This window comes from Rhincodon typus, chromosome 29, assembly GCF_021869965.1.
Source record: "Rhincodon typus isolate 14 chromosome 29, sRhiTyp1.1, whole genome shotgun sequence".
NCBI classification, from domain to species: domain Eukaryota; kingdom Metazoa; phylum Chordata; class Chondrichthyes; order Orectolobiformes; family Rhincodontidae; genus Rhincodon; species Rhincodon typus.
Window position 1 is genome coordinate 3,477,670 of NC_063360.1, and position 18,698 is coordinate 3,496,367.

General features: G+C 40.5%; 1 long non-coding RNA gene across 1 annotated transcript in view; it reads right to left on the reverse strand.

Annotated features, from left to right (window-relative positions):
- Positions 1–18,106, reverse strand: part of LOC125486479 — a 29,131-nt gene extending 11,025 nt beyond the window's left edge. The window contains exon 1 of the long non-coding RNA XR_007265138.1: positions 17,755–18,106. This is a non-coding gene — a long non-coding RNA (uncharacterized LOC125486479). The remainder of the gene's footprint in view (positions 1–17,754) is intronic.
- Between the last annotated feature and the right edge of the window lie 592 nt (positions 18,107–18,698).

The window sequence follows — 18,698 nt, forward strand, 5'->3', positions numbered from 1 at the left end:
TTACCACTAGACTGTTAATCCAGAGACCCCACTACTGTCCGAGTTCAAATTCTGCCATGGCAAATGTTGCAATTTGAATTCAATTTAAAAAGAAACTGGAAGTAAGAACATTATTGATGGTCAGAAAAACCCGTCTAGTTCACAAACATTCTTTAGGGAAGGAAAACTGCCTTCCTCACCTGGCTGGTCTGGCCTACATGTGAGTCCAGACTCACAGCAATATAGCTGACTTTTAACTCTGGGCAATTAAGGATTGGCAATAAATACTGGTTAGCTAACAATGCCAACATCTCATGAATGAATAATCAAAAACTTCTCATAAAGCCATAATTTAATCCCAGCCATTCACAGAGTCAATGATAAAAAGTTTTAGCTTCATACCTCTTAATATTTTGTGTAACAACACACAGGCAATGAAAACACTGACCAACTGTGTAGAAACAGAAAATAGGAACATTCAGGTCCTACAAGCCTGATCCTCCATTCAAAAAGCTTTCACCCTGTACTATTTCATCCCTTTAGCCCCATGAACTTTATTGAATGGTTTCAAGAAATTGATAAACGTTTTGCCCTCAATCTCTTTGTGTCAGAGAATTCCACAAGTTCACCACCCTATGGGTGAAGAAATGTCTCCTCATCTTAGTCCTAAATGCCTGCAATCCCACACTGTATCCTTAGACTGTGACCCCTGAATTCCCCAGTCATCAGAAACATCCTTCCTGTGTTTAGCCTATCCAGTCCTGTTAGAATTTTATAGGTTTCCATGATACGCCCCCCTCATTCTTCTAACTTCCAGTGTGTATAGTCCTTATCAATCCAGTCTCTCTTCATGCCAGTCAAACCATCCCATGAATCGGTCTGGTAAACCTTCGTTGCACTCTCCATAGCCAGAACGTTCTTCCTCAAATAAGGAGGTCAAAAATGCATACACAGTACTTCCAGGTGTGGTCTCGTCAAGGCCCTGTACAACTGTAGCAAGACGTTCCTGCTCCTGTATTCAAATCCTCTTGCTCTGGAAGGCAACTTAGCATTTGTCTTCTTCACTGTCTGCTGCATTTGAATGTATCAATAGGAGGAGTTTTGGAGATAGTCTCAGTATGAATGCTTGGCTGTGCTCCCAGATTCAATAATGGACTCAGCCCCGTAGGGAACATTAGCACAGGATGGAGTTGGAAATACTACTGACTCCCAATAATGATGAAAATCCAGGCCTGGGTTTGAAATGCTGACTGCATGAGAAGCATTTGTTGGCATGAATCGATGGGAAGCCCATCTCGTGGTTCAACAGCATCCAACACAGAGGCATTCTTGCTCTCAACCTTAGCATAAGACGACCCTATCTCCATCTTTATAATGTGAGACCATCAATAATTTATACATCATTTTTCACAGTAGTGGGGGCTCAGCTAGTTACACTCTATCTTGATTACATGGATAAAGAAATCAATAGTAATAATATAACAAAGTAAAATAACAAAATATATCGAACTAAATGTAAATCTAAGTTTTAGTAGGAGATAAAGCAGGTCTAAAGTGATGTAGACAGAGTAATTGAGTTGGCAAAGTAGTACTTTCTGAAGTGTGAAGTCATTCACTAATGGTAGTGAGAATTGAAAATAAAATACATTTTAGAAGGTGTGATATTTGTAAATGATCATGTTCAAGGAGAATTGAGGGCACTATGAGCCTAGTAATATTGAACAAATTCGATCCCACAGCAAGACGGCTCGATAGACCAGAAGTTTTATTTTTGCCATTTGTGGTCAGTCACTGGACATGTTCACAAGACACTGCCAATTTATTTTAATAAAAAGAACAAAGGTCCATTACAGGCAAAAGGACAAAAAGAAACAACTTTACACTATACAAGAACTGGACAAATTGGTCTTATTACAAATACCAGATATAAAGATTCAACCCTTTTATCCTCAACACCATCTCACTGAAGAGTACGTAGATGCTCAAACCTCAGTAAAGAGTCAGATTAGGAATGTCCACTTTAAAAGTTGCTTGTTCAGTGGTCATGACGGCGACTGATTTCTTCCCAGCAAAGCTCTGCATTCACTCAATGCTTTTTTATTCCATTAATAACCTTCCCTGAGACCCTTAAACAAACTGCAAGCACAGCTCAGTTATTTCTTAATTAACATGAACTCCTTAAACTCCTCATTCACAACCTGTTTCTGGAGCCGTATTCTTAGACATTAAACCATTCAATGTTTCTTTTCTTCTGCCTCTGTTGTTTTGGAGACTGTTAAACAGCACTTCTGCTTTTCCTGATCTTTTCTCTCTGAATGACCCGCTCTTCTCTCTGAAAGGAACTTGCAACACATTGATCTTCATGATGGCACTGTCTTTTGAGAACAACTTGTTTTTGTCTCTCCTCTACAGGTCATAGGATATCTTCTCCTTTCTATTCTTGTTTCTAAAACATTGTACTATTCACTCAAGAGCTTTAAAGCCTTATGCAATTGCCTGTGAACATATTCTGGACAACCTGGTACCATTCTCAGAATTCAATAAGGAAATTGAAACTACAACCCTCCTTCTGAACTCACAATGTAGCAATATAAATCAAATTTAAAGCGAGACAAATGGCGCTTTTTACTTGATTGCAAAGACATTTGAATACACTCTAGCAAAATAGAAAAGTCTTGCTGAAAGAGTGAAGGTTTTTGGTGAGACCACATTTGGAAATACTGCATGCAGTCATGGTCTCCACATTTAAGGAAAGATATTCTTGCCATTGAAGTGGTACAGCAAAGGGTCAACAAGTTGGTCACTGGGATGAAAAGGGCTGATGAAAGGCTTAGTAATTGGGATCACTCTCCACAGCTTGTATGAAAAGGAGACAAGCTCACTGACACAAAACCTGAATCTGAAGAGGCTTGATAAGTTTAACAGGGATTGTTTGCCCAGTCTGGAGAATCTAGAACAGGCCTGACAGATTAAGGATGAGAGGATCAATCATTAGGTGTAAATTGTGCAATTTTTTTCACTCAAGGGCAGACCTCCCAGTTCTGTGCCTTAGATATTTAAAGCACAGTAGAAGTCACACAGCAGAGGCCAAATGACCTTTGTACGAGGTTTCACGGTAGCTGCACGGCCATGCAACTTCCAAGGAATGTTGCTTAAAAGGATTTTGAATCTTTAGCATTCTTTACCAAAAGCACTGTGGACACTCAGTCAAGAGCTATGGGAAGCAGGCAGGAAGTGGAGTTGAAGCAGAATATCGCCCATCAATGGGCAGCATGGTGGCTCAGTGGTTAGCATTGCTGTCTCATGGTGCCATTCCACCCTCAGGCAACTGTCTGTGTAGGGTTTGCACATTCTCCGTATCTGTTCCTCCTGATGCTCCAATTTCCTCCTACAGTCCAAAGACTTGCAGGTTAGGTGGATTGGCCATGCTAAATTGCCTACAGTTCCCAGGAATGTGTGGGGTAAGTGGGTTAGTCATGGGAAATGCAGGATTACAGGTAGTATGGTTGGGGGGTGAGGGAGAATGGGTCTGGGTGAGATGCACTTTAGAGGATCAGTGTGGACCCAATGGGCCGAACGTACAGTACAGTAAGGATTCTATGATCTTACTGAATGTTACAACAGGTTCAACAGGTTAAATGATCTACTATTTCTTAAGTTATATTCATCAACTGGAACAGAGAACTAGAGACAGCCACAGATCTTTGCATATCCAGTTTCTAGAAAAAGGTTTTTTTTAAAACTTGGAATGGAAGCCAACTATTATGTGATCAGTCACGTTGAAGTGAATTGCATCAAGGTGATCTCAGGCTGAGGTGATAAGTTTAAATCCCACAATGATGTGTTGCCAACATTAATATTTGCAAAGGACAAGAAGTTGGTGAATGGAGAACTGGTGTAGTACAGCAAGTGACAGTGCAGCATTGCTCTCAGAACTTGTGGCTAGAAGGAATGACGCTTGTATAGATACTCCCAGCATAAGGCAACCTGAACTGGAAAGTGTTATTCCACTCTGTATTGGGAATGGTTAAAGTTTTTAAGTTGTCTGCAAGAGCAGTGATTGACGATATTGGCAGCATCATCATTCTTGGAAAAGGCAAAATGACCCATTCCAAAGAACCAATGCCATTTGTTTTGATTATCCCAAAATACTTAGCAACGTCAAAATAGAATAAATAGAGTCGCGACTCAAAATTTCTCACATCAACTGCACTGGCATTCTGGCATTTCCCTATGCATGAATTGATCAATGTGTGAATTTCACCAGAAAAATAAACAAACATATTTCAAAAGTCCTCTGTTTCTTTTCAAGAGCATTGAGTTGTCTTGAATATGTGAAAAGCACTGTAGATTTGCGAGTTCTTTTTATATTTAACTGAAGGCTGTTGGTTGTACACAAAGAGTCTCCCGGAAGAAAAAGAACCACAGGAGTGAAACTTAATGGCCCATTCTCTGGAAGAAATGGGTGCAGCAATAAATTGGTGTAGAGCTGGATGAACACAGCAGGCCAAGCAGCATCAGAGGAGCAGGAAAGCTGACGTTTTGGGTCAAGACCCTTCGTCAGCTTTCCTGCTCCTGATGCTGCTTGGCCTGCTGTGTTCATTCAGCTTTACACCGTGTTATCTCAGAATCTCCAGCATCGGCAGTTCATACTATCTCTGCAGCAATAAATAGGGTGTGTTTCTGCAGTGGAGTCAGCAAAGATCCCCTGCCAACGATCAGATGAACAGATTCCAATAAAAACCCACATGTGGCTAAAACCAGATTAGAAGCTTTCAAAATAGGAAAGGGAAATAAATATCAAGCAAACAGGCCCAAACTGAGGCCATTTGCAGCTTTTAATTTTAGAACACTAAGATTTTTTAAATACTTCTGGTCAGATGGCTTGCTAGTGCTTAGAATAAAAACGTGAGGAATCTCCAAGCTTGCCTGCAGCATACACTGGAAGTGGTTGGAGTGCAGTGAAAGTTTTTTAGCACTTCAATGACAAAGGCCACTAGGGAGATGGGAGGGAAAATGCCCAAAAAAAACTGAATTCTTTGTTAATATGTTTACTTAGGGAGGATTGGTGGAAGCGCTCCAATCCCATCAGGTTGTTTGGTGCTCTTTATAAGAATGCAGGTAACTTTTTCCTAACTCAATTATGTCTGCAGCTGTCACTTCCTGTACAGACTAATCGAACATTGAAGTCTCTGGTGAAAACAAAACAATGACAAACTTGAAATAACAGCATGTTGAAAACACACCTGTATCCGCAAAGAGAAATACTGTGGGAGACTACTTTTAGCCAAATCAGCACACAACAGAGTTTAAGCGGGCATTGAATGGAGTTACAGAATTTCCCCACCCACCTCCAACAGTCTCAATGAATGTCACCAGTTGGTGGGTGGGATAATTAGGGTCTTACAGTTTTCTATTCCATACAAAAGTATTGAGATTGTGAAGCCAAACCTCCTCTTCCTGTGATAGAGCCGAGGGTCAAGGCCTTGCTCAGTTCTAAGGTACACAGATTAGGGTAGACAGATAGACTGTTTAGCTGGGGCTTCATTGTGGACACAAAAGGTCTCTAGACCATACCTTAAATAAGTGTTGACTGAGGAATTGGTTGGCAGCATACCTTGCACATAGGAAGATGGTTGTGGTTGTTGGAGATCATTAAACTCAGCTCCAAGACAGCACTGTAGGAGTTCCTTGTGGCAGTGTCCTATGCCTAGCCATTTGCAGTTGTTTCGTCAATGATCTTCCCTCCATCATAAGGTCAGAAGTGGAGATGTTTACTGCTGATTCTATAAAGATCACTACTGAGATAACTCAGATATTGAGCCTAAATGTAGCAAGACCTGGGCAATATCCAGGCTTGTGCTGAAAGGTGGCAAGTAACATTGATGCCACATAAGTGCCAGGCAAATGACCATCTCCAACAAGAAAAAAAAAAATCTAACTATCACCCCTAGATGTTCAGTGATGCTCCTATCACTGAATCTCCCACTATCAGTATCTTGGATATTACCACTGACCAGAAACTGAACTGGACCAACAATACAAATACTGTGGCTACAAGAGCAGGTCAGAGGTTAAGAATACTGCAGCAAATAACTCACCTCCCAATTCTCCAAAATCTAACCAGCATCTACAAGGCCCAAGTCAGGAGTGTGATGGAATACTCTCCACTTGCCTAGATGAATGCAGCTCCAACAGTCAAGAAGCTTGACACCACCCAGGACAAAGCTGCCCGCTTGGTTAGCACAACATCCACAAATATTCACTCTCTCCACACTTGACACACAGTGGCAGCATTGTGCATTACTTACAAGATGCACTGCAACAATGCACCAAGGCACCAAGGCTTGTTAGACAGCACCTTCCACAAATACTAACACTTCGATAGAAGCTGAAAGGCAGTAGAAACTGAGAATACCATGACCTAGAAGATCCTCTCCAGGACCCTTACCATCCTCACTTGGTTAGAAATTGCTGTTCCTCAAGTATTGCTGGATCAAAATCCAGGAATTCCCTCCCTAACAGCACAGAATGCACCTGCATGAAATCTTAATATATCCATGATTTACACGAGGGAACTAAATAGCTCGAAATTTACAGACAACACAAAGCTGGTTGGGGTGGAGGGAGGGTGAACTGTGAAGAGGATGTAGGATGTTTAAGTGCGATTTGGACAAGTTGAGTGAGTGGGCAAATACATAGGGGATGAAGTACAATGTGGATAAATGTGAGGATATCTGCTTTGGTTGTAAAGTAAAGCAGAAGATCATTATCTGAACGGCAATTGATTGGGAAAGGAGAAAGTGCAACGAGACCTGGGTGTCCTCGTATACCAGTCACTAAATGTAAACATGCAGATAGGGAGGTTATGTTGCAGCAATATAGGGTGCTGGTGAGACCACACCTGGAGTACTGTGTACAGTTTTGGTCTCCTTACTTGAGAAAGGATGTACTGGCACTGGAGGGGGTGCAGAGGAGGTTCACTAGGTTGATTACGTAGTTGAGAGGGTTAAGAAGAGAGATTGAGTAGACTGGGATTATACTCATTGCAATTTAGAAGCCAGGGTGGGGGGGGTGTGGGGTGGGGTGGGGAGGGGATCTTACTGAAACATAGAAAATTATGAAGGGAATAGATAAGATAGATGCAGGGAGGTTGTTTCCACTGGCGGGTGAAACTAGAACTAGGGGGCATAGTCTCAAAATAAGGGGGAGCAGATTTGGGACCAAGTTGAGGAGGAACTTCTTCACCCAAAGGGTTGGGAATCTGTGGAATTGCCTACCTAGTAAAGCAGTCGAGGCTACCTCATTTAATGTTTTTAAGGCAGAGATAGATAGTTCCTTTAGGAATCTAAATCTAAGGGTTATGGTGAGCGCGTGGCTAAGTGGAACTGAGTCCACAAAATGATCAGTCGTATTCTTATTGAATAGCAGTGCAGGCTTGATGGGTCAGGTGACCTACTCCTGCTCCTATTTTTTTAATGTTCTTGTGCAGCAGTTGGTGAAGAAGGCAAATGGTATGTTGGCATCATAATGGAAGGACTGGAGTACAGGAGAGATGTCTTGCTGCAATTGTACTGGGCATTGGTGCAGTTTTGGTCTCCTTGTCGGAGAATGTTCTGGAACAAGTGTAACAAAAGTTTACCAGACTGACTCCTGGGATGGCAGGACTGATGCATGAAGAGACATTGAATCAGTTAGGACTATATTCAATGGAGTTTAGAAGAAGTTGCGGGTGGCGGGGGGAGGGTGGGATCAGAAACCTATAAAAATTCTAACAGAACTAGATAGGATAAACACAGGTAGATGTTAACAACAATTTTGAAGTGGGAGGGGATCTAGAACTGTGGTCATGGTTTAAGCATATGGTGTAACTCATTTAGAACTGAGGTGAGGCAAAATTTCATCTACAGAGTGGGGAACCTGTGGAATTCTCTTCCACACAAAGTAGTTGAGGTCAAAACATCGAATGTTTTCAAGAATGAGATAGATACAGCTCCTAGGCCTAAACAGATCAAAGGGTATGAGGAGAAACTGGGAACAGTGTAAGGAGTTGGATAATCAGTCATGTTCGTATCGAGTGGTGGAGCAGCTTCGAAGGGCCAAATGGCCTACTCCAATTCCTATTTTCTGTGTTTCTAAACAGATTGCAGGTCAAGACGATAGCTCACCATTAACTTCTAAAGGGCAGCTAGGGTGGGCAATAATGCTGGCCATATAGTGGCACCCACATCACGAAATAACAATTAAAAATTGGGAGAGAGTCTAAAGTTAAACATAGACAGCAAAGCAGTCTGACTGCCACCTTTTTTAAAACAGTCTTTGTAGGTCAAAATACAGAATTATGGCTTTGGCCAGATGTAGGGTTATAACATAGGCTGTAAGAATTCTGGGAGTGCCACATATGATCATTCATCTCTATCCTCCCACTGTCATTCACCCAACATGTCCAACTTTACTCTTTGCTGACTTCCCAAGACTTTTGGATGATTCTTGACACTGTTAAAACAGTTGTTGTTATCGATCTTCAATGTTAATGAGTATTCAAGGAAAATGAAAATGTTAATGTTTTTGTCCTTGGTTGCTTACAGCATTGGACTAGAGGTTAATAGTTAATTTCTGGTGACACCAGGCCAACCCAGCCATGTTGGCATTGCAGTCTGGCCCAGATGCAGATGACATGATGTCGGATCACAAGGCAGACACTGATGAATGCAAAAATATGGTAAGGTGCTGTCTGCAAAACTGCACATGCCTATGAACAGCCTTCTCTTCACCCTCCAAAGAAAAGGAGAAACTGCATGATTGACAGTAGCGTGTGCTCAGATGGGGCGGTTTATTGGTGGTTGCCACATGGAGGATCCACTGAACCACAAGAACTCCTCGTACTCTAACAGCAAGTACTAGATAATTGCCTTGGGGGGGGTGGGGGAGAAAGAAATCCATAATCCTATCTTGGACTTCAGAGAATCGGCACTTGTCTTCGGCGGTTTACTTAGGCTATATTTCAAAACCATCAAAAAAAAGTCATATTTTATACAACATCTCTTTCAACAGAGTCCAGCTCCATCCCAATAGCCACATACAGCAACCCTAAACATTCAGCATATAGCACACAGTGCCACAACTATAAAAAGAGAAAAATCATTGGCTGCCTTTACTATGTTGTTTCTCTGCCCTTTGATTAAGTACATTTTTAGTGGCTTTGATAAGTAAAAGATTGATGCACAGATGTACTTTTTTTAAAAAAAGCATGTTTCTCAGCAGTTTTTTTGAAATGCTAGAATGCAACAGCAATATCTTAAAGATTTTGGTGGAGACTTGAGGCTTAAAAGCCTTAAATGAAAAGCTAGACACTGTCATATGTTGGTCAGTTGGCACATACGAAGGGCAGTGACTCTGGGGGTGACACTCCCCTAAATGAGCTCACGGAAGAGCTTAGTGTGGTCAGACCCAGGAAGGTCAAACAGAAACCTTCACTGTATTTTTTAGGGTTTTAAAGTAACAGTGGACTTTAAACAAATTGGCAAGGCACCACTTCTTGGTTGATTTTCTACTCCTGAATTGAAGATTTAAATTTGTTCACATACCTACATTTGAATAAATAGTGGTCAACACATTCTATGCAACTGCTCGGTGGTTCCTTTGTGCGTCTGCTTGGGAAGCTGGAGGTGTTTTAGGATAACTGGATGTAGGGTTCTTTAGGATATGATGAGAACAGGTTGAAAAGTTCAAGCAGTAGCGAAGCAGAGATTCAAATATCACAACCAAGGACTTATGACAATCTAGCCTCCTCAAAATGTGTAAGGATCAAACAAATGTTGAGGAAACAAATGTTAACCTGCCAATTGATTCCTAGGAGTAGATGTTAATCTACTTGTTTCAGAACTCATATAACTGCTTAAAATGACAATATTATAGAAAGGTTTTCTCCCTAAGGTTGAATAAGGCGAGCCACAGCACTAAATGTTAGAGGATGTTTAGCTGGCAACAATGAAATGGACAGAAAATTGAAAGGGAAGAGATCATTATTGTGCAGTGCAACTAGTGAACTAGAAAATATCTAATTTGATGAAAGAAAATACAGACAAAACTATATGCAGGAGGAGAGAGGGGGCACTCACTGGCTCACATCATTAGACTTTCTTACAAAGGACATATCCAGGTCTTTTTTACTCACCACCCAGAAACACATATCAGGAAACATGAAAATTTTTTACAAAGTTTTACTTTTAACCTGAGGTTATTATGTCATAAATATGTTGCCATAAATGAAGTACTCCAGCAGAGACAGCAGTTAGCTGCTTTCGTCACAGTGTAGGGAACTGGAACAGTGGGTGAAACAATAGAGAAGATGAATAAACTCATCTAAACAGTGAGCTTGCTTATGGTCTCTAGAAACACTGAAGTCTTGGTTTGGTAAATAAGGGCTGTACAGCTGTATGTTTAGTTCACATGAATACTGCATTCCGTAAGGTACAGTTTATAATGTCTACAACATAGTAAAGTAGCACAAGCTGCTGTGTAGATTGTTATCAAAGATAACAAGATATCAAGACAGGTAATCAAAAGCTTGACTCATGAGATAACAAGGTGTAGAGCTGGATGAACGCAGCAGGCCAAGCAGCATCAGAGGAGCAGGAAAGCTGACGTTTCAGGCCTAGACCCTTCTTCAGAAATGCTTGACTCATGAGGCAGGATTTAATAACTTCCTTAAAAAGGAGAAAGATGTAGAGCTGAAGGTATGGCTTCCAATGCTACAGCAATAAAAATCAAAAAGTAGACAAAAGATAGAATTGGAGAAATGCAGAGATTTCAGAGGTTTCATAGAGAGGAAGGGGTGAAGATGTGGAGGAATATGTAAACAGCAATGAGAATTTTAAATCTGTGCTATTGCCGGACTTGTCCACAAATCTAAAACTCTTCTGCAGTGCTAGCAAGGTTACAGAGGATGATGAATGCTGAGCAACACGGCAGATTCCTAGTAAACCATACAAACAACAGAAAATATTGAACCTGGAGATTACGTTGCTGATATACCAGAGGGCTTTTCCAATAAATCCATCAACTACTATTGGCTTTTACTCAGCACTTGGTATTATTATGTCCCACTAACAGCAGCTGTTGGGTGTGCACCGAACACTGTGTTAGCATGTGAGCTCTGCCATAATAGAGAAGTGCTACATCAGATCAGATGTGTTTTCTAAAGAAAACGGCTATTAGGGTAAAGCTTCTGCTACCATGACATCTTCTCCACTTGGATTCACCCAAATCGCATTGAGGACTTCTTAAAAATGGACAAGGGAGTGTGAAATAACTCCCGAGTTTGATCCCTGGACGCAGCAATACCCCAACCATACAGCTCTCCCCCGATTACACCTGTGGTCAATAGCCTCAAGTAAATTATTCTGTAGCTGTTTCACATCCATTATTTGGCAGAGTTCTTTTCCTTCTCACTAAATTTTCCTCTTCCATCTTCACAGCTTAACTCGATCTGTGGTACTGCCCCACAGGTGCTCGCAATCTTCTGATACCTCAGCCAACTGGCCATACAATATAGCCCTCAGGAATGAGCCCTGGCTGAAAATACATGCTCCTGCTTCCAAGGGTGTTGACGTGAATTGCAGTGTGCCCCCTGACACTTGGCAGGAATTAGCTAACTCAACACAGGCCAGGGATTGAATCTCAGACCTGCCTGGATCTGTACCACCTGGGCCAGAACATCTACTCAACAAGTCAGATAACAGCTGTATTCTGCGAAATTTTCACCAGGACTTTTAGTCTATTAACCCAACAGAAAAGACGACGCAATGGAAAAGCAGTAGACTGCATCCAGATTGTAACCAGATTGGAGTGCAGCATCCCAATGGACCACTTACCTCTTAGTGCATTTACCATATAGCGCTTTCAATTAAGTGTAAAACAACCACAAATTATAGATCTAAGGCAGCTGCACTGACAGCAGATAAGGTGCTGGATGAATCTATCTGGATGTTGTGAAATGACCAGAAGGTCTTGAGAGGCTGTATCAATAAGCAATCAGAAAAATTTCAGGCATCAGAAATTTAAGCTGAGGAGACACAAGAATTTTAAACTGGCTGTTGTTCAAAAACAGGCTTGAAGTGTAAACTAGGTAACAGGTATATGGTTCATGAAAAGAGACTGACAAAGTTGGCCTATGTAATTATTTACAATGATGAAACATTCAAATGTCAGACATTTAGTTAGAAGAATTTAAAAAAAAGGAAGCCTTGTGGAATCAGTTAGCAGGCAGGGTGTTGAAGACATTTCTGAAGTGAACAGATGTAGGATATGGAGGAAAAAAAAACAGGATGATCTAACGAAATGGAATGGACAAGGCTGAGTCAATAATATTGCCCTGTTCTTAAAAATGCTTAAGTTCTTAAATTATTCTTCTTTAATGCCTAGAACTCAAAACACAGGAAACTCAAAGCCAAGTCTCACTTACACACAGCAGCCAATTTCAGAAATCCAGTCAGTTCTGTGTAAAGTACAAGTTCCTGTTGTTAAGTGTGTTCTGTCATCTTTGTAAATTGGAGGTTTGAAGTTGCAGTTTGCAGAAATGAGAGGGCAGAGACAAAGCTGACAAAAGGCTCTCGTATCTATCAGTTTTCAAACTGCAGCACTGGGTTGCGACTGTCTTTTCAATCACTCAGTGGGCCAAACAATGAATGCTGCCTGTGCTGACTGTGCAGAAGAGCAGAATTACACTCTAGCAGGAGCTACCTGAAATTAAAGGTTGGGATACTTAGGTGGGAGGGATGGGGTGAAGTTTACATCCCCAGACTCAGGACTAAATCAAAACTCGCTTGCTCTGGTCTAACTTTATTCAAATTTTCTATTTGAGTGGATTGAGGGAATAGGGAAGGTAAACCTAGGGGAAGCATCCCCATCCTAGCGATTGATGTTTCCTACTGGACGATTCCTGCTGGATGATTCAGAAAAGACCAGAGACACTGAAGGTCCTTCCAGCTGACGAAGGAAAGTAGTAACGGTGGCAGAAGGTAGTAAGAAAGAATGAACCACAATTCCCTTGCTAACTCTTGAATGTGGAGTACACTCTCATGAGTTCCAGTCACCACTCAAATAACCATCATTTAGGTAAAGGACTGAATGGTTAATGTCTCCAAAGAATACGATTAAAAGACCTAAGCTGCTTTTGGCCTTACTTGGTGAGCATACACACATTCCACACAGAGAAATGGAAGCATTCAAGGCAATTTCCTCTTCCTAGTAGTATGGGCCAATTGCAAAGCATCTATAATCAGCCTAACTGCAATAACAGACTAGGTTTAAAAGTGTGGAAATGAGGAGACTTTTTTTCTTAAAACTTAGTGATTTATTACAATTTGGTACGTACTCCTTGAAAGGATGGTGGAAAGAAACTGGGGAGGAGGGATAATTAGCAGTTCTGTTAAAGAACCAGCACAGATGTCCTCTGTTTTACCATAACAGAAAGGTTGGTGGCATTTTACAGGTAATATAAAATTATTACAGGTTATTAAAAGGGAGTTTTTTTTAAAAAATGGGTTCTATTTCTTTCCAGTCTCATCAGCTGACGGAACAGCAAATTGAGATATGACCCTACATCCAATGGATATTGGGGCAGCGGTATGCAAAGAGTCACATTAATCTTTCACAGTCCAGGTGAGGCGATGCACTTTGGAAGTAACAGGAGTACTCAATGGACAGCAGGACAATAGGATACTCAGAGGATTCTTGGGGTGTTTGTTACAAATCCTTGATGGTGATAGGGTAGTTAACATAGCATATGGGAGGCTTATCTTTATCAGTTGAGGCATAGATTATAGGAGCAGGGAGGTTATGTTGGATCTGTAGAGGCCAGAGCTGCAGTACTGTCTGCAGTTCTGGTCTCCGCAATATATAAGGTATGCGATTGCACTGGAGGGTACAGAGGAGACTCACCAAGATATTGCCTGGGATGGAGTACTTGAGCTATGGAGAGGCCAGATAAGCTCAGGTTGTTTTCTTTGGAGCAGAGAAGCTTGAGGGGTGACCTGATAGAGGTGTGTAAGACTATGAAGAGCATGGAGAGGATGAATAGAAAGCACTTATCTCACTTTGTTGAAGGGTCAATGACAAAGGGTCATAATTTTAAAGTGAAAGGCAGGGGGTTTAGAGGGGTGTGAGGAAAAAACATTTTCTCCCAGAAAGTGGTGGGGGTCTAGAACACACTCCCTGAGAGGGTATTTGTGGCAAGAAACTTCACAACCTTTAAAATGTACTTAGATGAGCACTTGTTATGTCATAACATTCAGGGCTATCGGCCTAGTGCAAGAAAGTGGGACGTGTATGGATTTAGTGTAGCTTTGGCAGTACAAACATAAGGGACTGAAAGGTCTCTTCTGTACTATATAATTCTACAAGTTCACTTGATCGAATAGAGATCCTTAAGATTATGACAAGGTTTGATAGTCTAGAAATAAAGAAGGTGCTTCCTCTTACAGGAGGTCCAAAACTAAGAGGCCTGAAATGCAATAGTCACTAATAAACCCAATGGGGAATTCAGGAAAACTTTTGAGGTCTGAGTGCTTATAATATGGAATTCCACCACTGCAAGCAGTAATTAGGCAAATGAAATTGATGTATTCAAGTGGAACTGATGTAAATACACAAGATGGGGTAGAGAAGGAACACAGCACTATGCTGATATGTGTTAAAAGGAGGAGGATGGGTTGTGGGGAGCTGAAACTTAAGTATGTGAGAGATTGGCTGAATGGTCTGCCTGATGGCAGTACAATTCACGTACCTCTATGAAATCCTATTTGATAATGTCCATAGAAGGAGCAAACCATTAGTCACCATGACTAATGTGTCATACTCGTACAATGGGCTCAAAAACATTCAACGACAGCCCCTCCTCACTTCCTGGATTCCTGCTAGGGGCTAATTCGCACCCGTTAAAAAACTGGAGTGGAAATGAACAGGTGTCGCAGTAGCACATAGAAACTTCAGATGGACTATTACATTAGTAAATAACACTTAACCTCAGCAGACTACGGGAGAAAACATTTAAGCCATAGTACATTATGCAGGACAAGGTACCCTGTTATACTCTGCACTCTCTCAACAGGGCTGTGGGACAGACAGGATTGGTGGGTTTTAAACTACACTTTATCATTCTATGTTTTATGTTGTTAAACTGAAATCACTGTGCTCAGTAATAAATACAGTATTTAAGCCTGCCACCAACGGAGACAGAAATCTCAAGCAACAACCACTTGTTTATAAATGACCTAAAGAATTCAAGTTTTCACTGGCAAGATCTGATGTTAAAACTGTTTGATGCCCCTTCTGTTTAGGGATAGAGGAACCTCAGAATGGCACTGTGAATATAGAACTGAACTTTAAAATGTAAACCAAGTTGAATTTTGAAGATCGAGATATTGAAATCAACAGAAAGAGTTAGCAAGAGTCAGAAAAAGGTGGACAGAAACCATGAAAAAGAGGAAACAGAACAGGCTAAGGGTGCAATGACCTATTATTCCTGCTCCTATTTTTCATGTAACAGAGAGCAGGACAGAAATCAAGCACGGGAAAAGGAATGGAGAGAAAACAAAGACGGAACTAGAGAACAGGAAGAAAAAGGAGAATGCTTGAGAAAGAAAGGATATGGACAGTGTTAGGACAACATAGCTATATTTGAGGCCTATGTGATATTGAATGGCTTGGACACTTTAAACCAAGGAATGAGATCAATAGTTGACATGGGTATGATTCCAGCTGCTAGTTACAGAAAGACATGACTTTAGAAAAACAGACAAGCAAAGCTTTTAGGGAGATTAAGTACAGGGTTTATTGACTAATTGCTCAAAAAAACTGGCTCTGGAAGAGACAATAGGGATCTTGCTGAACAAACTTTTGCTTTTGCTTCTGCTTCAAAAAACTTCTATCGAGCCAGATAGTCTGAGACCTTCAAAGCTTGCAGTAAAAGCTGCAAGTTTCTCTCTTCCTCTCTTAGTTGAAGTTATTGGGAACCTCAAAATGTCCATATCCTAGTATTTTGACACCCTTACAAAGAGTTTGAGAAGTGAAACTGTGGCAACTTTCCCAATTGTTCGAACCCAGTGGCTTCCCATTCATGCTGAAGCTTGTTTGGAAGACCTTCCATCAGTTTGTAGCAATCAGCAATTTTATTTTATCACAAAGAAATTGAGAGTGTTCATCAAATTCTAGCTTTGGTTTCTCTGTTTCTCAGACCACTGGCCAACAGGGTGTTTCCTGTTTGCCCTTTTAAAAACACCATCTCTGCATAGTTCGTGTGCCCTTTGTGTAGTGAAAGTCTCTCTCTTTGGGATGAAACTGGTAAAGTTCTAATTCGGGATTATAGCTTAGATGTTGAACAGTTTTGCCAGTCATTTTTTAGAAATTACTTTTGTTTTATAATAAAATGATTATATTTGAGTTATTTAAAGAAACCTGGTGAATTGCTTTTCATTCTGGACTGCAGTACCAAAAGGGAAACCTTATCTATTCCCTTCATAATCTTATATGTTTCTACAAGATCTCCCCTCATTCTTCTGAATTCCAGTGAGTGTAATCCCAGCCTACTCAGTCTCTCCTCATAATCCAACCCTCTCAACTCTGGAATCAACCGAGTGAATCTCCTCTGCACCTCAAGACGGGACCACTAGGTTATGTAGGGTGAACACCAGCACAGTTTCTGGTCATTCAGACCAGCAATCTATTATGCAATTTCTATTCAAATAAATACATGTATCACGCTATAAATTGATGGATTCCCATGAGACCGGGATGATTGAATATGCATTGTTCCTGTATAGATTCGTATAAAAGCAGATCAACATAGGCATTTAAGTGTATGGTTCCATAACACAATTTAGATTAAATTTGTATAAAGTAACTACAGATTTTTGTGATGAAGTTAGATTAAACACATATTTTGGATTGGCTGTTTTGAGGCTCATTTATTGGATATAATGGCTGTAGTGTACCAGCTGTTGAGTTAGTAGTTACAATCCAGCATCCATACACCATTCTGCAACATACGTACAGAAATACTTTCTGTATTCATTGCGTACAGATGAATTGCAGCTGCCTGACATTATCTCCTGCTTTGATCATCCTGGCTTAGAAATGTACTAATTATTACAATTTCAGCAGCGAGCAGTATGTGACACAGTGAAATATATGGTTGAAATCTGGACAAGTTTTTGCCGTGAACTAACCATGGTGACTGCAATTCACCCTATGTTGAAGCTAAAGATTAAAACAATTTGCCTCTCAATACTGGAATGAAGCTAAATTACCTCTCAATATAAAACTGGTGCATTTTTAAAACTACGTTTTTAATTTAAGCAATTACAACAAAATCTGAAATAGAGTTCATTTTCTATGTTGGACTCAGCTATCAAATCTTTCCACCACTTGCAAGCAAGCAGTCCGGCAAAATTATAACGCATCAAGGGTACAGATGAGATAATCAGGAATGTTTCATTATAAAGTTGCAGTTTCTGCTCATAAATATTTAATATCATAGAAAAACTCTGATAGAAATGAAAACAGAAACTGCTGGAAATACACAGCTGGTCAGGGAGGGTCTTCAGGCAGATACAGACAGATGGGTTGTGTTGCTAGAAATTTGTGTTTTAAATTTGTATTTTGTTTTATTACTTCAATGGAGTCTACTCAGTATTGGATTAAACTAACATCTGAAATTACATTGTAAATCACAACAGAGTCAGCACCTGAGGTACAAATATGCATGTTCCTTACCTCCATTCTGAGTAATATAACGAACCCATGGCAAAGCCTGGTAGCCACTTTTCTCAATAATCTTCAAGTAACGAACCTAACCAAAAGAAAATAAATTCTTAGAAAAATAGTCAAACACGCTCCTCCTTTTACCTACCATTAGATTTCCTTCATAAGCTTTAGAGTGAAGCCCATGTGCTGACGTTTCAGTAAAATAGAATCGGCCAGTTTTTATAACATAAAAGGAGCACATTATCGTGATGGTAGTAGGGAAAAAGAAATCAGCTTTGGTGTCAAAGAAGCCACAAACTCTCCTCTCCATCCACTCCCTCTCCCTGCAATGATGTTCTAACTTGGGTCAATTAGGAACTGCTTTCACAGCAGGATCAGTAGCTAATTCTTTGAAAAGAAATTGGAATTCTACCTTGGTCCAGAGCTTTGCGTCCATACATGTTGAACAGACTATCCTGTAAATCCATCATATAACTTTGCTGTGTCTGCTATTTAATGTGTAACTTTGTAATATATATTGAACACGATGTCAGTTAAGTCATGTTCAATGCTGATGTTGGCTTGATTGTTACAGCGAAAGTTATAAATATTAAGTTTTGTTCATTGGCTTTTTGTTGGGGGTCATTCATTCAATTTGGTTCTTTCTAATATTGGTCTGCACAGGGATTATAAATTTTAGGAGACTGTCCCATTCTCTGTTCTCTATCATACTTTCACCTGGATGATTTTGCATTTAGCACACTTCTGTCCAGTTCAGTCAGCTTCACAGTTGCCTCTGCAAGCACTGGTCCTTCAATAAACAGATATGCATCAGGTAGAGGCAAGGTATGCACTGCGAAAACTGAAAATGAAAATATGCCAGAAGTATCTGATTGCAGAAGATAGACTAAGAATAGATTTCTCTAGGGTTTATTTTGAGTAGGTTGGGGTGTGCAGCTGGGGCTGGTGGCTAA